Source organism: Hyperolius riggenbachi, chromosome 1 (assembly GCF_040937935.1).
Source record: "Hyperolius riggenbachi isolate aHypRig1 chromosome 1, aHypRig1.pri, whole genome shotgun sequence".
NCBI classification, from domain to species: Eukaryota; Metazoa; Chordata; class Amphibia; order Anura; family Hyperoliidae; genus Hyperolius; species Hyperolius riggenbachi.
The window spans coordinates 668,534,303-668,553,936 of NC_090646.1; the positions used below are offsets into that span (position 1 = coordinate 668,534,303).

Below are 19,634 nucleotides of genomic sequence, written 5' to 3' on the forward strand. Positions count from 1 at the left end.
GGGTGGGGGGTTCATGGTGGAATCTGGGAGTCCCCTTTAAAAAGGGGTCCCCCAGATGCCCACCCCCCTCCCAGGAGAAATGAGTATAGAGGTACTTGTAGTACCCCTTACCCATTTCCTTTAAGAGTTAAAAGTAAATAAACACACAAACACATAGAAAAAGTATTTTAATTGAACAAAAAACATAACCACGAAAAAAGTCCTTTAATATTCTTAATTAACCATTAATACTTACCTGTCCCTTTAAATAAATGATCCCACGCAATATCCTCGGAAATGTTCTATCAGTTACAATGTAACAAAGTTATTACAATATAACAACTTTGTTACATTGTAACTACGCCGCACCCGACGTCACTCACCGCCGCCGCCGCCACCGCGTCTGCGCTGCAGGACCCGAGCTCTGAGCTATAGCTCAGAGCTCTCAAAAGCATCTTTGTATTTGGGCTCCAAGGAGCCCCATTGGTCCTTAGCAGACCAATGGGGTTCCTTCTGATTTGAAGGAACCCCATTGGTCTGCTAAGGACCAATGGGGCTCCTTGGAGCCCAAATACAAAGATGCTTCTCAGAGCTCTGAGCTATATAGCTCAGAGCTCTGTCGGGTCCGTGCAGGACGCTAAGTCCCCGCCGGCTCCGCTGCCCTCCCCGCCTCTCCCACATGTCACCCACATGTCACCCACATGTGGGTGACATGTGGGTGACAGATGTGGGCGGGGTGGACAGCGGGAGCTGCGGGGACTTAGCGTCCTGCACGGACGCGTATGCGGCGGCTGAGCGGCGAGTGGCGTCGGGTGCGGCGTAGTTACAATGTAACAAAGTTGTTACATAATAACTTTGTTACATTGTAACTGATAGAACATTTCCGAGGATATTGCGTGGGATCATTTATTTAAAGGGACAGGTAAGTATTAATGGTTAATTAAGAATATTAAAGGACTTTTTTCGTGGTTATGTTTTTTGTTCAATTAAAATACTTTTTCTATGTGTTTGTGTGTTTATTTACTTTTAACTCTTAAAGGAAATGGGTAAGGGGTACTACAAGTACCTCTATACTCATTTCTCCTGGGAGGGGGGTGGGCATCTGGGGGACCCCTTTTTAAAGGGGACTCCCAGATTCCACCATGAACCCCCCACCCAGGAAATCGCGGCCTCCACCTCCACCGCCCATCGGAGGTGGAGAAGAGCCCCTTGTCCTTGGATTGGACAAGGGCTCGGAGGGGGAGGGGAAAGCTTGGCTGCCCCTCCCCTTCCGAGACCCCCCAATCCATGGACCATGCGGGCTGGTATAGTCAGGGTGCGGAGCCCCACGCGGCCGGTGCTCCGCATTCTGGCTATCCCAGCCTGCATGGGGGACAAGGGGTTAAAGAGGTCTGGGAGGGGGGACCCCACGTCGTTTTTTTTTTATATTTCCCACACTCAGAACGAAGTAAGTAAAACTCTTCCCACTTGGGGGAATCTATGAAAATAATACACTATTGTTACCTGTGCAAAAAAAACTGACATTTTCCGCATTTAAAAGACATTTTCGCCCTTGAAACTTAAAAATCGATTTTCTCAAAAACTATAAGGTCTTTTTGAAAAAAAATTTTTTCCTCTTATTCCCACTGATCCCCTTAATATACTCTGGGAATTTGGTGTTCCTAAACTTTAAGCAGGCTTTGCTATTAACCGTTAAAGTCGGCGGGTTTTTAAATGTTTACATTTTTCCTTTGAAATTTTAACATCGATTTTCTCAAAAACTATAAGGTCTTTTTGAAAAAAAATTTTTTCCTCTTATTCCTCCTGATCTCCTTAATATATTCTCCAAATTTGAGGCTCTTAGCATTTAAGGGGGCTTTGCTATTAACCCTTAAAGTCGGCGGCTTTTTTATATTATACGGAGCGTTACGGTTTAACGCGAAATTACGGTAGCGTTTAATGCGAAATTACGGCATGAACGAAACACGAAATTTCGCGTTGAAAATTACGCTTACGGTATTTTCAATTACGATTTTAATGGCAATTTCGCTACGCTAATTTCGCATCGTAATCGCAAATTTCGCATGCGTAATTATAGTAATGCGAAATTACGAAAATTTCAGCTCAACTCTACTGAGCTCCCATAAGCCCTTGCTATTAAAGCACAGAGTGCCAAGGCGAGGCGAGGCTAGTTTAGTTTATAGGGAATTAGAGTATTTAAACAAAACAATAAAAGTATTTGGCTTGAGGAATGCCCTATAAACTATATGAAAGGAACACAATTATGCAGTGAGTAAAAGTTTATCTCGGATGCACTTAAAAAGTAAAATCCTGGATTACAGTTACAGAAGCAAGCAGGGAAGGATTAGTCCTCATTATCACCTATTAATCTGAACATACGTTGAACCTGCTGAGCACATGGCTGATACAGGTTACTGCAAATAACCTAAACGTCCGGCTGAGGAACGAAGGGTTAAAGCGCAGCCTTCCTCTGAACGGCAAGGTGAAATATTCCGCAGGATATAATTACAAATTATGAAGAGCCCTTTATGTTCCCGGGTGAAATGATTACAAGCCATGATCTGCCCATAAAAAGGCTTGTCATGTAGACAGGTGATGCCGAGGGCCCCCCTCCCCTCGAAATGAGACGGGGGAGGGGGCGGTCACACTCTGTCACTCTCCAATGCCTCCCCATATTAATTCCCTTCTCTAAGACCATGTTATTATTTCCATGCTTCAGATCACTAATTAATCCGCTCGGCAGGAAGCAATCCGGGGAATAGTCGGGCTGATGGCTGCAAATTAATTTTTAAAGATTCCGATCCATCTGTCGTGCGTATCGCGAGCATTTCACACCAGCTCCTCGCTGCGTTCTACATCCTCGCCGGGTGACTTTTAGGGGACACTCCACCCAAAAGCTGCATTTCGGTTACAGGTGGTGATCCAACAAGAGAAGAGTGCTGGCAGATGATCTAAGCAGGGCGCTGGATAACCTTGTGAAGGCTGCCTGTGCTCACAGCGGACGCACAGGGGAAGTTTCAAGGGGCTACGGCTTCCTCAGAGTCACTTTGCATAGGGCCTTTGAGGAAGCGGTAGCCGCGCAAAACGGCTGTCAGGTCTTGTTTGCGCCTCACCCCATTGCTGTTCCTCTTGTGTCTGCATTGGGATTTTAATGGCTTGAATTTTGGAAAAAAGCTTTAAGGCCGTTTAAACTTGTGATACAAAACGGTCTGTTCGTGGAATGGAACGTATACTGTACAAATGGAACGGATCTAATATTAACCAATGGAACAGTTAACATCCATCCGTTCAAACGGATCCGTTCCGTACCTTACGCTGAACGGACCGCAAGTTTCCAGCTGCAGCTATTTTTTCGGACCGCTGAGCCCAGCGGGAACGGAAACGGAAGCTAAAGCCCTGTATGGGGGGCAATGAGAGAACAGAAGGATTCTTCACCGAATCCGGTGTAGTGGAAAGCCGATCCGTTTTACCAGATCCATTTGGCTGAAAATGCCAGTGTGAAACGGCCCTTAAATTGATATCCACATGCCCGGTTCTCCTCTTTGCATATATCAGTTAGGCCCCTTCACACTGGGGCGATTTTTGCAGGCGATTACCGCGGTTCACCGAATCGCCAGAGATCCCTAGTGCTTTTAAAAGTGGTAGTGTAATGTAAAGTATATGGCAGCGATCTCACTGCCGCGATCGCCGGTGATTCACGCTAAACACAAATGCGGTGCATGCATCACTTTTTCGCAATATTTGAGTGATCACGATTGCTATGCTAAAAAAAAAATCATAAAAATGTACAGTAAAAATATGTTTTTACCTTGAAAAATTGTCTGTGGGTGTTCTCTCTCCTCTGGCTATTTATACTACATAACATGAAGAAAGGAAAAAGAGGGGGGCTTCTTAAAAAGGTGCAGCAGGGGTGCACACACACACACACTATACACACATATACACACACACACACACACCACACATACACACACACTATACACACACACACACTATACACACATACACACACACACACACACACACACACCACACACACCACACATACACACACACACACACACACACACACACACACACACACACACACACACACACACACACACACACACACACACACACACACACACACACACACACACACACACACTATACACACATATACATATACACACACACACACACACACACACTGCAGTCTGAACAAATTCATGATGTTAAGTCAATCAGCCTCAGCCTGAGGCCTCTTTTCCATGGACTGTTGATAGGCAGTGAAATGTCTCTCAAACTCTCACAACTGTTCACTGCTGCCTGGTAACTGCTTGCTGCTGCCTGGCAACTGCTCACTGCTGGCTGATAACTGCTCACTGCAGCCTGGTAACTGCTCGCTGAGCACACAGCTCAACAGTCCATGGAAAAGAGGCGTAACTCACAAAGCTTGCTGTTAACTCCTTCTGCCCTGCTGCTTCAGGTCACATGAACAAAGCTTTGAAGACAGGATATTCTGTTAAAGTTGTTTGCAGCTAGATTTGCTGTATAAACTATCTAAACTTTAGGTAACATATATAGACAAGTTACTTGTTACAGTTAGTGTTTCATCTCGGATCCGCTTTAAGCTGCAGAAGTTTAACTTGCTGAAAAAAGTGACATTTGAACACTTCTTTAAAATGGTAAATAATAACCCGTCCACCACAGTATCAGCACAAACTGGGTAAAAGCATTGAAACTAGCAGTGTGTTTTGTCAAAGCAGGTACTTTCACTTGTGTGTCTCTATAGTGGCTGGATAGTGCACTGGGCTCTGCCTTTGACATGAGAGACCAGGGTTTGAATCCTGGCTAGGGTCAGTATCTATTCAGTAAGGAGTTCTTAGGCAAGACTCCCTAACACTGCAGAGTGGCCTCTTGAGCGCATCCCAGTGGCTGCAGCTTTTGAGAGCTCTAAGTCTAACAGGAGAAAAGCGCTATACGATGTTAGGATTGTTATTATTATAGCACTAGTGCGCGCCCTGCACACTGGTAATTCATGGTTCCGGCGATCGCTAGACCCCAAATTACTTTTCACTCAGAGTTGCGACGACTCTGAGAGGGTATAGTATTTAACGCCGCCGGGAATTTGACCGGCAGCAGGGTAAGCCCTCATTCACCGGTGGCGTACATATTCGTATGCGGTTTTGGGATATTGGAGGAAACTTGAGTGCTTGGAGGAAACCCATGCCCAAACCCATTTAAATACGTTTTGTACAAAAGGCAAAAAAACTTTTCATATACAAAGGCCAGATTGTGAAAGATTACCAGCCGATTCATAAAATCAATTAAAATGTGTCAGGTGCTGTGTCTCTCATTCCCTTACTAACTGTGCGGGTGACCCAGGCCTGAGCTACACGCAGCCTCAGTACAGTGAGCTTTGGTTTTAGCCCCGCCTACACAGTGTACTGAATGAGCTCTGCTCTGGATGAGTACCCGCCTCCAAAACCTTTCTATTCAGGAAGCAGCAGCCATTGGTCACATGACCTAAACATTGTTTTTTTTAACTGTCTAGTAAAGTTTCGGAGCAGAAGTATTCATTTCTTCTACCCTCAACTTCGGCAAGTAACTTTATTAAGAAGGTGTGACAGGAGAATTTTGCACATTCCTTTTTTAATGTGCTCGTTAGTAGGAAGTAGCACTATTCATAACGGCTTCATGCAAGATGTTCCATCAAAGGTGTAAATGTTTTCCCGGCGGTGCTAAAACAATCTCACGCGTTTCGTCAAAGAGGTGTAAAACTTTAAGCAAATGACATAAAATGTAGAAAAACTGCCCGAAATATTCCAGCAAATCACTGGAGGGAGAAAAATGTACAGTAAAAACACATTAAAAAAATCTCTCTCTCTCTCTCTCTCTCTCTCTCTCTCTCTCTCTCTCTCTCTCTCTCTCTCTCTCTCTCTCTCTCTCTCTCTCTATATATATATATATATATATATATATATGCAATAATTAAAAAATAACAAATGTAATTATTGGAAGAAATAAAAAAAAATATAAAAAGTTATTAAAACAGTTCAGGAGCAAAGTTATACAAAATGGTAGTAAAAATAAATTAATAAATAAAAAAATACAAGTGATAATATGAGCCTGAAATCTACTGATGTCATCTGTGATTGGACCTTTACATTTTTGGTTCTCAGAATTGTTATGTTGCACTTTCCTACATGCCGAGAATATCCCAACCATACTTTACATAGACATTTGTTTCCACCTTTTCTTCCTTATTAATGAGGGCCCGTTCTCACCTGAGCGGGAATCGCGTGATTCCCGCTCACGGCAAACCGCTAGTGGTTCTGCAAAAACCGCTACTCAATGTAGCGATTGGCAGTGTTCTCACTGCCGCGGTTGCGGTTAGCGATAACCGCAACCATGCTGCATGCAGCGGTTTGCTGGCGACAAGCGTTCCGCGATTAGCAAAGCACGCTAATCGCGATCGCTCTAAAACCGCCGCAGTGTCCAGTGATTTTTCTGCGCTGATCGCAGGAAAATCACTCCCGCAAAACGCCGGCGGTAATCGCCGGCGTTCTGCGATTGTAAGTGTGAACGGGCCCTGAGGGTGAAGGCTCTCACCCTCAAAAACATCTTGGCCTTTATGCATTTAACTTTTTCTCCTGCGTTTTCTCCTTGGAGATAATTTTTCAACTTCTTTATAAAATAATTTTTCAACACTTTGCAATTGAAAAAAACAAACAAAAGTTAGGAGAAAATGCATCAAAATGATCCTGAGTATTTTCTTCCTTCCTTGTGGATTAAACAGTATTTTATTGACAACAATGGCCATATGCAATTCACATTTTTTCTCCTAGGTGATATTTTTACAACTTGTCATAAAATGCCTTTTAAGCCACCAGCAAGCATGAAAACACTCAAAATAAATTTGATAGGTGACAACTTTTTCAGTTGTAAAATGCTGAAAATTTAGTTTACAGAGAAGATAAAAATGATCTCCTGGGAGAAAACTCAGGAGAAAAGCTGAATTGAATATGGGCCCTTGTTCTCCAAATGTGAGAATATTTTCCTCAAATGAGCGAAATACATTTTCTCATGCTGAGTTGTGAACGATCTTTCATCACATTACAGGTTCTTGGAATTCGACTACAATTTTGTTGAATAGTGAGAAGAAGTCAAGTCCAAAATATTCAAAAAACAGTACCACAAAATAAATAAAATATGTGTGCTGACTCATAACCAGACCAGAGTGTTTTGTGTCTAATGATCTTATCTTTACTACACTGCAGTAAAACAGCACTTTTGCAGAACGTGTAGTGCATGTTGGTCAAACCACCAGGTGGAGCTCTACACCAATATCACATCTTCAATTAGCATGGTTAATATTTTAATGTTTATGTTTATTACAAAAATCCACTTTTAATACTAAACCTGATTTATGAAGCAAAAATAAAAAAAAGGAGAAATGTACTTTACCATTCCTTTAATTATTTCATGCCATAGACTGAAGGGTTCTAATGCGTGTGAATGCATGGCGGGATAGCATGGCTTTTTATAAATATTCTGTTTGCGCTTAATATGCACAAATGGTGCACTATAGGATGATAAATGACCATTTTGCAGGACATTTTTAAGCCCTTATTCACTCTCCCCAACGTTTTACCTTAGTAAAGGTAAATAGGGGACTATGCCACAACTCACCCCAGTTTTCATATTTGATGCAGCCACACCAGAGAAATTCACTTAGGACAGGGAGGTTCCTCTGCACAAAGCCATCCCCTTATCTCACCCACCTCCTCACTCTGCATCCTCCTGTGGGTGGGGTCAGTTCTGTGTTCACTGGCAAAAGGCTGGAGGCTGCTCCCTCCTAACTCCTCCCTGACTACCTCCTGTGAGTGATGATGAGATGGGGGAGTCTGGAGGGTTTATGGACATGGGCGTCAGCAGGGGAGGGGGGTGCACGGGGCCCCCTAGAGTCCACCCCCCCCCCCCTGGTCCTGGAAGCAGAGTGGCAGCAGAGCGATCTTCTTAGCCCACACTGGGTTGGCGGGAGTTCCGAGATGATGCGGAGTGATCCACGCTCCAACCACATCATCCGGAACTCATTAGTGATTGGCGCAGCGTGAGGCGGGAGATTTAGCCGCCGGAGCTGCTGTGCATGTGACTGGAGTCTGGAGATCGTCGCTGAAGGAGTCATCTGCCAGGTAAGTTGATTATATTTGTATTTACAGGTTTTTGAATGCAATTTGGCGGGGTAAGCTCATCAGAGGTAGGGGGAATGCTGACTGCCAATTAATTGCATTGTGTGGGAATCTGCAGTCAATTCATTGCATAAGTTAGTGTAAATTTGGCTCCACCCGCAACCACACCCACATCCATTGACCACGCCCATCTTTTGGCACGCCGCACTTATACCTCCATTTTTCGCTAACTTCCCCCCCTGCATGCCACCACCCCCTTTTTTGCCCCTCCCTGGAAAATTTTCTGCGGACGCCCATGCTCATGGACTGCTATCCCGTCCAGCCAAACTGCATCTGACACTCGCACAGGAAGACAGCAAACCCAACCAGCAAGGCAATAAAAATGAATAATGCTAAAACAGTGTATGTAAACAAAACAAACAAACAAAACAAAACCGAAGGCATTAACGGTAACAAGACAGAGAGAAGGTTATTTACATGTAGCTGACCTCTACTGGTTGTAAAATCCATTAGAAATCCGATAGATGCCCTTTAGGACAATGTTCCTCGTCTTCTCCGCAGGTAGGGAGAAGGTTAATTGGCCGACACGATGCTTTTCTTGTAGAATTCAGTCACGGCATGAATAATTAACATAATCAATACCCCCCTCCCCCACACAGAAGGGCTCAGATATGATTGCATGCTATCACATGCTGGATCTGGTTACCACCAGGCCGGCGCTCTGCGCTTGCTCAGCAAAACCGCCCGGCTTACTATCTGCAACAAAACCCATCGATCCAGCCTTGTTAATGGACTCTGGAGGAACAGCAGGGACAGTGACAGAGAGAATCAGACATCCTCCGAGCAGAGATCAGAGTCACGGTACTGCGAACCGTACTGCGTGCCGATACCTGGTGCGGGATTCATGCAGCACGGGCAACACAACACCCGACTCTGCATCATAAGGGACCTGTGAATGTCGGGGGATGGGAGGCGGTGGTGCACCAGCTGTACCTGTCAGCGGTGGGGGCAGACACTGTCACACCCTGTGTCACCATGTGACAGGTCAGTGGGGGGAGGACTGATGCGGGTGCACAAGCTGTACCTGTCAGCAGTGGGGGGGGCGGGGCAGGCACTGTCACACCCTGTGTCACCATATGACAGGTCAGTGGGGGGAGGGTTGGCGGTGGTGCACCAGCTGTACCTGTCAGCGGTGGGGGGGCAGACTGTCACGCCCTGTGTCACCATATGACAGGTCAGTGGGGGGAGGGCAGACACTGTCACACCCTGTGTCACCATATGACAGGTCAGTGAGGGGAGGGCAGACACTGTCACACCCTGTGTCACCATATGACAGATTAGTGGGGGAGGGTTGGTGCGGGTGCACAAGCTGTACCTGTCAGCGGTGGGGGGGCAGACACTGTCACACCCTGTGTCACCATATGACAGGTCAGTGGGGGAGGGTTGGTGCTGGTGCACAAGCTGTACCTGTCAGCGGTGGGAGGGCAGACACTGTCACACCCTGTGTCACCGTATGACAGGTCAGTGGGGGGAGGGTTGATGCGAATGCACAAGTGGTACCTGTCAGCTCATACTTCTCACTTCAGTTGTCCTTTAAATTCCCTGAGCGGTGGAATGCTAATAGTTACTGAATGAAATTATTAAAAAATAAAGAAAAATAACTACATTACACCCAAACGTCAATATCTGTTCTTACTAACCTATCCTGGCAGCGAATATACAGTATACATATTCCTGCTGGGATTTGTAGTCATTACAGGTTCTTAGAACTCATCATTAATTATCTCACCTCAACTATAATGACAGATAATCACAAGATAAAACAGATACAGACAGATCATTCTCAAACAGAGAGGAACACATACATTATGAATCAAGACAGATAAGGGCCTTATTCAATTAACTTTTCTCCTAATGCTAGGTACACACTATGAGATCTTCTGGCAGATTTACTGTCAAATCGATTTCCGATCGTTATGCGATAGACGTGAACGGAAAACAGACAGAAATCGATCAAAAAAGAACGGAAATCGATCAGGCAAGTTGGAAATAATCCATCTGACAGTAACTCTGCCAGAAAATCTCAAAGTGTGTACCTAGCATTAGGGCCCATTCATACTGGCGGCGTGCGGCGAATTGTCGCATTGCTATGGCAGCCTAATGGATCCCTATGGGGAAGTTCATACTACCCACGTTGTGGTACACTGCGCCGGAAGTGCCAAATTTAACGCTAGCGCAGAACTGCGTTGTGATTGAAGCTCTCCGCGCACCCGCCGCCTCCACACACCGCCGCTCCCCGCGCAGCTCTAGCTATACTAAGTATAGAGCCAAAGCATCTTTAAAATTGGCTCCAAGGCTCCCCATTGGTCTGTTAACAGACCAATGGGAATCCTCCAAATTCCCATATAAAAATCAAATACATATATTATACAAAACAGCATTTCCTTGGTTACGGGTCGCAATTACGGCTCGAATTTCGGAATTACAATGCAATTATGGATGCCTTCGAAATCGTTATCCGATATCGCGGCAGATCGCAAATGACAATTTCAAGGTCATAATTGCAGAAATCGAGAGTTATTTCAGTTGCAGTTTCATCCTAAAGGTGATCGTATCTTTGATCAGATTATTCAAGTCGTATTGTATGAGAGAAGCTGGTTGGCTCGATTGCTCCAGAACGGTCACATTATCAATCGTTTCCTTAAAGAAGCGGTGGATTTTTTAGATACATGATTGATCTTTGGGTCGATTAAATACGATCTTTCCTTACGATCTGAATGGTCTTATGGAAAATACGATCAGTCACTAATAATCTCGCTGTTCATGGGTGGCTTAGCATGCTAGGGTGTCGGATTAGTCGGATTCCGGGAGGTAAGCTGGCCATATACACATTGGTGGCACCTGATAACACAAGCAATCAATACATACCCAATACTCACATCCCTCTGAGACTAGCAATCAATGCCCCGCATTCTGGCACCCAATTCTGAGCAGATGGCAGCAGAACTCTGATTGATAATCGATCGCACGCTTCCCCTGCTCACGTTTTACTGCTGGAGGAAGTACAACACCACCCAGCTGCTGATCCCCTCACCTCCCACCCAACTTACAGCCGTTTCTCAGACTAGTCTCTGAAAAGAAACTTTCTGAAATCAGGTGTAGGTTGTTTTTCAAGGTGCAGGTGAACAGATCAATGGGAAATTCAATCAATGATATTATTATGATTCCGTATTCATACAGTATAGTGCCAACATCTTCCGCAGTGCTGTACAAAGTCTTGTGGCTGACTGTCCCTCTGAGGAGCTCACAATCTAATCCCTGCCATAGGCATAGGTCTATATAATGTAATGTATGTATTGTAGTCTAGGGTTATTTAGGGGAAAGTCTATTAACTGATCTGTATGTCTTTGAGCAAGAAGTTTTTTTAATCTGGATGATACCATTTATTGGCTTACTAAAAAGAATAAGAATAAGCAAGCTTTCGGCCTTGCAGCCTTCGTCAGGCTTACATCCTGATTTATAAACGTCTTGCTTTTACTGATGGCTAACACGGTACAATACCCTACTGCTACTGCTATGTCTGTGAGATGTGGGAGGAAACCCACCCAGACACGGGGAGAACATACAAACTCCTTGAGGATAGTGCCCTCGCTGGGATTCAAACTGGGGACCCAGCGCTGCAAGGCAAGAGTACTAACCACTGCACTACATTGCTGCCCAAATATGTCCTGAAAAATAGCTATACCAGTGTCCCCTACTGTTCCCCGACTGTCACCTCCGTCCCCCTGTGCCTCCAGTGTCCCCCCTGCCCCCCCCCCCCCCACTGTCACCTCTGTCCCCCTGTGCCTCCAGTGTTACCCCTGCCCCCCGTCACCTCTGTCCCCTGGTGCCTCCAGTGTCCCCTCACTGTCACCTGTGTCCCTCTGTGCCTCCAGTGTCCCCTCTGTCCTCCCACTGTCACCTATCACCTCTGCCCCCCTGTGCCTCCAGTGTCCCCCCTGCCCCCCCCCCCCACTGTCACCTCTGTCTCCCTGTGGCTCGAGTGTCCCCTCACTGTCACCTGTGTCACTCTGTGCCTCCAATGTCCCCTCTGTCCTCCCACTGTCACCTCTGTCCCCCTGTGCCTACAGGGTCTCCCTCTTTGCCACCTCTGCCTCCACAACCCTTCCTTCCCCCACTGTCACCTTTGTCCCTCCAGTGTCCCCTCACTGTCACCTCTGCCCTTCCAGTGTCCCCCACTGTCACCTCTGCCCCTCTGTGCCTGCAGTGTCACCTCTGTCCCCCAATGTCACCTCTGTCTCCCTGTGTCCCTCTCTTTCCCTCCTCTGCCCGCACAACCCCCTTCCCCCACTCTGTCCCCCTGTTCCCACAGCAAAATATAATTTTACCAGTTTAAAAAACATTTTTTCTTTGAATTTTTTAAAAATGATTTTCTTGAAAACTACAAATTCTAATTAAAAAAAAAATAGTCAAATTATTTCCACAGAATAAAATTTCAGGTGGCCCAAACATACCCGTGAGTCGTTTGTAAGTCAGGGAATACCTACTACATAACTAAGCACCAACCTAAAGACACTGCATTTTCAGCACGGTGTGTGATTGTTTCAGCTGACAGTTTGGCAGTGACCTGTGTCAGCTCGTGTATGTTCGGCTCAGCGGGGCTGCGTGTACTGTCCTGACGCAGAGGGGAGCAGAGAGGGGGCAGCCATCAACTGAGCACACAGGAGATAGGTGAGGACTTTACACACATCAACCAACGGCAAAAAGAAATGTAAACAATCCTTTTCCGCTATTTCAAGTGTATTGTCAGTAAGTTAAAGACAAGACAAATAACATATTGTGCTTTTCTCCTGGGGAACTGAAAGCACCAGAGCTGCAGTCACTAGGACATGCTCGATACGCAGTAGCAGCATTAGGGAGTCTTGCCCGAGGTCTCCTTACTGAATAGGTGCTGGCTTACTTAGAAGGAAGAGCCGAGATTCAAACCCTGATCTCCTGTATCAGAGGCAGAGCCCTTATCCAGTACACTATCATTAATCAGTACCCTATCCAGCCAGGTCAGGTCACATGGGCAGTAGAAACAGGTGTACAACTATTCCAGCAAACATTCGTACCACTCGAAAACCGTCCCTCAGCGCCAAAGAATGAATTGAAACAAACGCTTTAAGTGAACCCAAAGCGAGAGTGTCATGGAGGCTGCCATATTTATTTCCTTTTAAGCAATACCAGTTGCCTGGCTGCCCTGCTGATCCTCTGCCTCTAATACTTTTAGCTATAGCCCCTGAACAAGCATGCAGCAGATCGGGTGTTTCTGACATTATTGTCAGATCTGACAAGACTAGCTGCATGCTTGTTTCTGGTGTGATTCAGACACTACTGCAGCCAAATAGACCAGCAGGGCTGCCAGGCAACTGGTATAGTTTAAAATGAAATAAATATGGCAGCCTCCCTCTCACCCCGGGTTCACTTTAGCAGCGTGCGACAGGTGTTGCTGCGTCGCATGGAAGGTGTCACCTTGCTGGAACGGTTTCTGCGGTGATCAGTCAGCGGTTCCGCCGCGTTTAGTCCCACACTATGCCAGTAGGGGCAGCGGCGGTGTCACTGTGAACTGAACCTCATAGTTTGAAGTCAAAGCATGCGAGGGACTTGTACTTCTACAAAAGCTAAACAGCCACAACGTTGCCTTAGCTGAATAGCAAAATCCACCCCAAAGAACAATGAAGAAGGAGAAAAGAAACTTACACAGCACTATTTTTGGCAGAGTCCTCCAAGTCCTGATTTTGCCTGGAGCGCCTATCTGGCCATCCCCGGTGGCAGCGTCGGTGCTCCGGTGGAGTCACGTTCACAAGTGGCAGCACAATGAGAGTGGGCACACAGAGTGTCTGCTCTAATCCTCCCCTCCCTCCTCCTCCCGGAAAATGATTGATGAATTCTTTCATAGGCCATCTGAATTGAAACGAGGCAGTAAGGAGATTAGAGTCATGTGACCTTCATCAAGAGGCTGAGGAATGCACCCCAGTGACAGATCCTCACAATGAATAGATCAGCCTCACATTCCTGGAGAACAGCTCGGAATCCTGGGGAGAGGGACCAGGCAGGCATCCCAGGCTGGACGGATCCCAGCGGACCCCTCCAGGCAGCCCAATGTCTAGTGTGCACCAAACTTTGTCAAACTTCCCGATGCCAGTCCATACAGAAAGTATACAATAATATTTGACTCTTTTATTCCTCACATTCACTCCCTAACCAGCTCCTGTCATCTCCAACTCAAAAACGCATCTCATATCCGACCTTTTCTCACTCAGGACACTACTAAAATGTTGGTACATGCTCTTATAATATCTCGTCTGGACTACTGCAACATACTACTTTGTGGACTACCTTCTAACAGACTGGCCCCGCTCCAGTCATTCAGTACTGAACTTAGCTGCTCGTCTCATTCATCTTTCTTCTCGCTCTTCCTCTGCTGCCCCTCTCTGCCAAGCTCTTCACTGGCTGACAATTAACCAAAGGATGCAGTTCAGACTCTTAACCCTAACTTACAAATCTCTCCACAATCTCTCTCCCCAGTACATCTCCTCACTAGTCTCCAGATACCAACCCAACCGCAATCTCAGATCTGCACATGACCTTCTATTGTCCTCCTCTAGAATCACCTCCTCACATTCACAAATACAAGATTTCTCATGTGCTTCACCCCTCCTCTGGAATGCCCTTCCACAACACATCCGTTACTCGCCAACCTTTGATATCTTAAAGCTCTCCATCAAACTAACTTTTTCCAACAAGCATATACTCTAACTTAGGCCATTCCCCACTTGACCTAATTCCAAGTTGCACTCCTCTTAGATAGCCTAAAAACAAATGGCCTCTAGGTATGTTTATTGTATACTACCCCACCTGTTGTCCCCCCATTCCTTTAGATTGTAAGCTCACAAGGGCAGGGCTCTCTCACCTTTTGCGTCTTGGAATTCAGAATTCATTTTATTCATATTACTTTTGTCACTGTCATTTCTAATTCTGTATTCTGTGCAAATTCTGTATATATTGGTGTACACCATTGTCTGTATTATGTACCCCATGCTTGTTTCTTAGTTTGTACAGCGCCACAGAATATGTTGGTGCTTTATAAGTCAATAATAATATATTCAGCACACAAGAAAAAAAGTTAACTGAAAAAGGGCCCTTTGCTTTACTAACTTATTTGTATAATAAATGTATAAACTCTGAAAACTATATGAAAAAAACACGCGCAACAAGGTGAGAAAAGTACTAGCAAAGTTCTGTTGAGTCTGACATTCGCCTGACATGATTTTGTTTCATCCTCAATTTTCCACATTTTTGTTGGACTTCACAAAACTTTGCCAAAATGTATTCAAGACAAAGTGGAAAGCGATTGTTGGCTGGTTTGGGGTGATAAAAACAATAATCTGACCTATAAATGGTCTGTTGATACACATCATACGATTTTCTGGCAGATTTACTGCCAGATAGATTATTACCAACATGTCTGATCCAATTTCCGATCGATTTTACGTTCTCTTCTATGGAAAATTGATCGGAAAATCAATTGTAAATCAGATCCGACATCTTGGAAGAATTCGATCTGGCAGTAAATCTGCCAGAAAATGTCATTGTGTGTACCAAGCATACTAGAAGTGCCTGACCTATTGTTTCTCCTAATTATCCCAGCTCCATCCACTCTACTCCTAATTATCTAATTCTCATTACCTTAACCCTTAATAACTCTCCTAACCGTATACTCACTGCAATAACTCTCCTAACTTTATACTCACAGCAATAATTCCCCTACCCCTAACCTTATACCCACAGCAATAATTCCCCTAACCCTAACCTTATACCCACAGCAATAATTCCCCTAACCCTAACCTTATACCCACAGCAATAATTCCCCTAACCCTAACCTTATACCCACAGCAATAATTCCTCTAACCCTAACCTTATACCCACAGCAATAATTCCCCTAACCCTAACCTTATACCCACAGCAATAATTCCTCTAACCCTAACCTTATACCCACAGCAATAATTCCTCTAACCCTAACCTTATACCCACAGCAATAATTCCCCTAACCCTAACCTTATACCCACAGCAATAATACCCCTAACCCTAACCTTATACCCACAGCAATAATTCCCTAACCCTAACCTTATACCCACAGCAATAATACCCCTAACCCTAACCTTATACCCACAGCAATAATTCCCTAACCCTAACCTTATACCCAGAGCAATAATTCCCCTAACCCTAACCTTATACCCAGAGCAATAATTCCTCTAACCCTAACCTTATACCCACAGCAATAATACCCCTAACCCTAATCTTATACCCACAGCAATAATTCCCCTAACCCTAACCTTATACCCACAGCAATAATTCCCCTAACCCTAACCTTATACCCACAGCAATAATTCCTCTAACCCTAACCTTATACCCACAGCAATAATTCCCCTAACCCTAACCTTATACCCACAGCAATAATACCCCTAACCCTAACCTTATACCCACAGCAATAATTCCCTAACCCTAACCTTATACCCACAGCAATAATACCCCTAACCCTAACCTTATACCCACAGCAATAATTCCCTAACCCTAACCTTATACCCAGAGCAATAATTCCCCTAACCCTAACCTTATACCCACAGCAATAATTCCCTAACCCTAACCTTATACCCAGAGCAATAATTCCCTAACCCTAACCTTATACCCACAGCAATAATACCCCTAACCCTAACCTTATACCCACAGCAATAATTCCCTAACCCTAACCTTATACCCAGAGCAATAATTCCCTAGCCCTAACTTTATACCCAGAGCAATAATTCCCTAACCCTAACCTTATACCCACAGCAATAATTCCCCTAACCCTAACCTTATACCCACAGCAATAATACCCCTAACCCTAACCTTATACCCACAGCAATAATTCCCTAACCCTAACCTTATACCCACAGCAATAATACCCCTAACCCTAACCTTATACCCACAGCAATAATTCCCTAACCCTAACCTTATACCCAGAGCAATAATTCCCTAACCCTAACCTTATACCCACAGCAATAATACCCCTAACCCTAACCTTATACCCACAGCAATAATTCCCCTAACCCTAACCTTATACCCACAGCAATAATTCCCTAACCCTAACCTTATACCCAGAGCAATAATTCCCTAACCCTAACCTTATACCCACAGCAATAATACCCCTAACCCTAACCTTATACCCACAGCAATAATTCCCTAACCCTAACCTTATACCCAGAGCAATAATTCCCTAGCCCTAACTTTATACCCAGAGCAATAATTCCCTAACCCTAACCTTATACCCACAGCAATAATTCCCTAACCCTAACCTTATACCCAGAGCAATAATTCCCTAACCCTAACCTTATACCCACAGCAATAATTCCCCTAACCTTATACCCAGAGCAATAATTCCCCTAACCCTAACCTTATACCCACAGCAATAATACCCCTAACCCTAACCTTATACCCACAGCAATAATTCCCCTAACCCTAACCTTATACCCACAGCAATAATACCCCTAACCCTAACCTTATACCCACAGCAATAATTCCCTAACCCTAACCTTATACCCACAGCAATAATACCCCTAACCCTAACCTTATACCCACAGCAATAATTCCCCTAACCTTATACCCACAGCAATAATTCCCCTAACCTTATACCCACAGCAATAATTCCCCTAACCCTAACCTTATACCCACAGCAATAATACCCCTAACCCTAACCTTATACCCACAGCAATAATTCCCCTAACCCTAACCTTATACCCACAGCAATAATACCCCTAACCCTAACCTTATACCCACAGCAATAATTCCCTAACCCTAACCTTATACCCACAGCAATAATACCCCTAACCCTAACCTTATACCCACAGCAATAATTCCCCTAACCTTAACCTTATACCCACAGCAATAATTCCCCTAACCCTAACCTTATACCCACAGCAATAATTCCCCTAACCCTAACCTTATACCCACAGCAATAATCCCCCTAACCCTAACCTTATACCGACAGCAATAATTCTCCTAACCCTAACCTTATACCCACAGCAATAATTCCCTAACCCTAACCTTATACCCACAGCAATAATTCCCTAACTCTAACCTTATACCCACAGCAATAATTCCCTAACCCTAACCTTATACCCACAGCAATAATTCCCCTAACCCTAACCTTATACCCACAGCAATAATCCCCGAACCCTAACCTTATACCCACAGCAATAATTCCCTAACCCTAACCTTATACCCACAGCAATAACTCCCCTAACCCTAAACTTATACCCACAGCAATAACTCCCCCTAACCCTAACCTTATACCCACAGCAATAATTCCCCTAACCTTATACCCACAGCAATAATTCCCCTAACCCTATCCTTATACCCACAGCAATAATTCCCCTAACCCTAACCTTATACCCACAGCTATAATTCCCCTAGCCCTAACCTTATACCCACAGCAATAATTCCCTAACTTTATACCCAGAGCAATAATTCCTCTAACCCTAACCTTATACCCACAGCAATAATTCCCCTAACCCTAACCTTATACCCACAGCAATAATTCCCCTAACTCTAACCTTATACACACAGCAATAATTCCCCTAACCCTAACCTTATACACACAGCAATAATTCCCCCTAACCCTAACCTTATACCCACAGCAATAATTCCATAACCCTAACCTAATACCCAGAGCAATAATTCCCTAACCCTAACCTTATACCCACAGCAATAATTCCCTAACCCTAACCTTATACACACAGCAATAATACCCCTAACCCTAACCTTATACCCACAGCAATAATACCCTAACCTAATACCCACAGCAATAATTCCCTAACCCTAACCTAATACCCACAGCAATAATTCCCTAACCCTAACCTTATACCCACAGCAATAATTCCCCTAACCCTAACCTTATACCCACAGCAATAATTCCCCTAACCCTAAACTTATACCCACAGCAATAATTCCCCTAACCTTATACCCACAGCAATAATACCCCTAACCCTAATCTTATACCCACAGCAATAATTCCCCTAACCCTAACCTTATACCCACAGCAATAATCCCCTAACTCTAACCTTATACCCAGAGCAATAATTCCCCTAACCCTAACCTTATACACACAGCAATAATTCCCCTAACCCTAACCTTATACCCACAGCAACAATTCCCCTAACCCTAACCTTATACCCACAGCAATAATTCCCCTAACCCTAACCTTATACACACAGCAATAATACCCCTAACCCTAACCTTATACCCAGAGCAATAATACCCCATCCCTAACCTTATACCCACAGCAATAATTCCCCTAACCCTAACCTTATACCTACAGCAATAATACCCCTAACCCTAACCTTATACACACAGCAATAATTCCCCTAACCTTATACCCACAGCAATAATTCCCCTAAC

General features: G+C 44.7%; 1 protein-coding gene across 5 annotated transcripts in view; it reads right to left on the reverse strand.

The window, feature by feature from the left end:
* Nucleotides 1-19,634, reverse strand: part of CNTFR (ciliary neurotrophic factor receptor) — an 841,679-nt gene that overhangs the window by 498,541 nt on the left and 323,504 nt on the right. The window contains exon 1 of one of the 5 annotated variants that reach the window (XM_068252981.1): nt 13,899-13,991. The exons of the other annotated variants lie outside the window; for them this stretch is intronic. The gene's annotated coding sequence lies outside the window, so the exon portion shown is untranslated. Of the gene's footprint in view, nt 1-13,898; nt 13,992-19,634 lie in introns of those variants that run through there. 5 annotated transcript variants of the gene reach the window in all.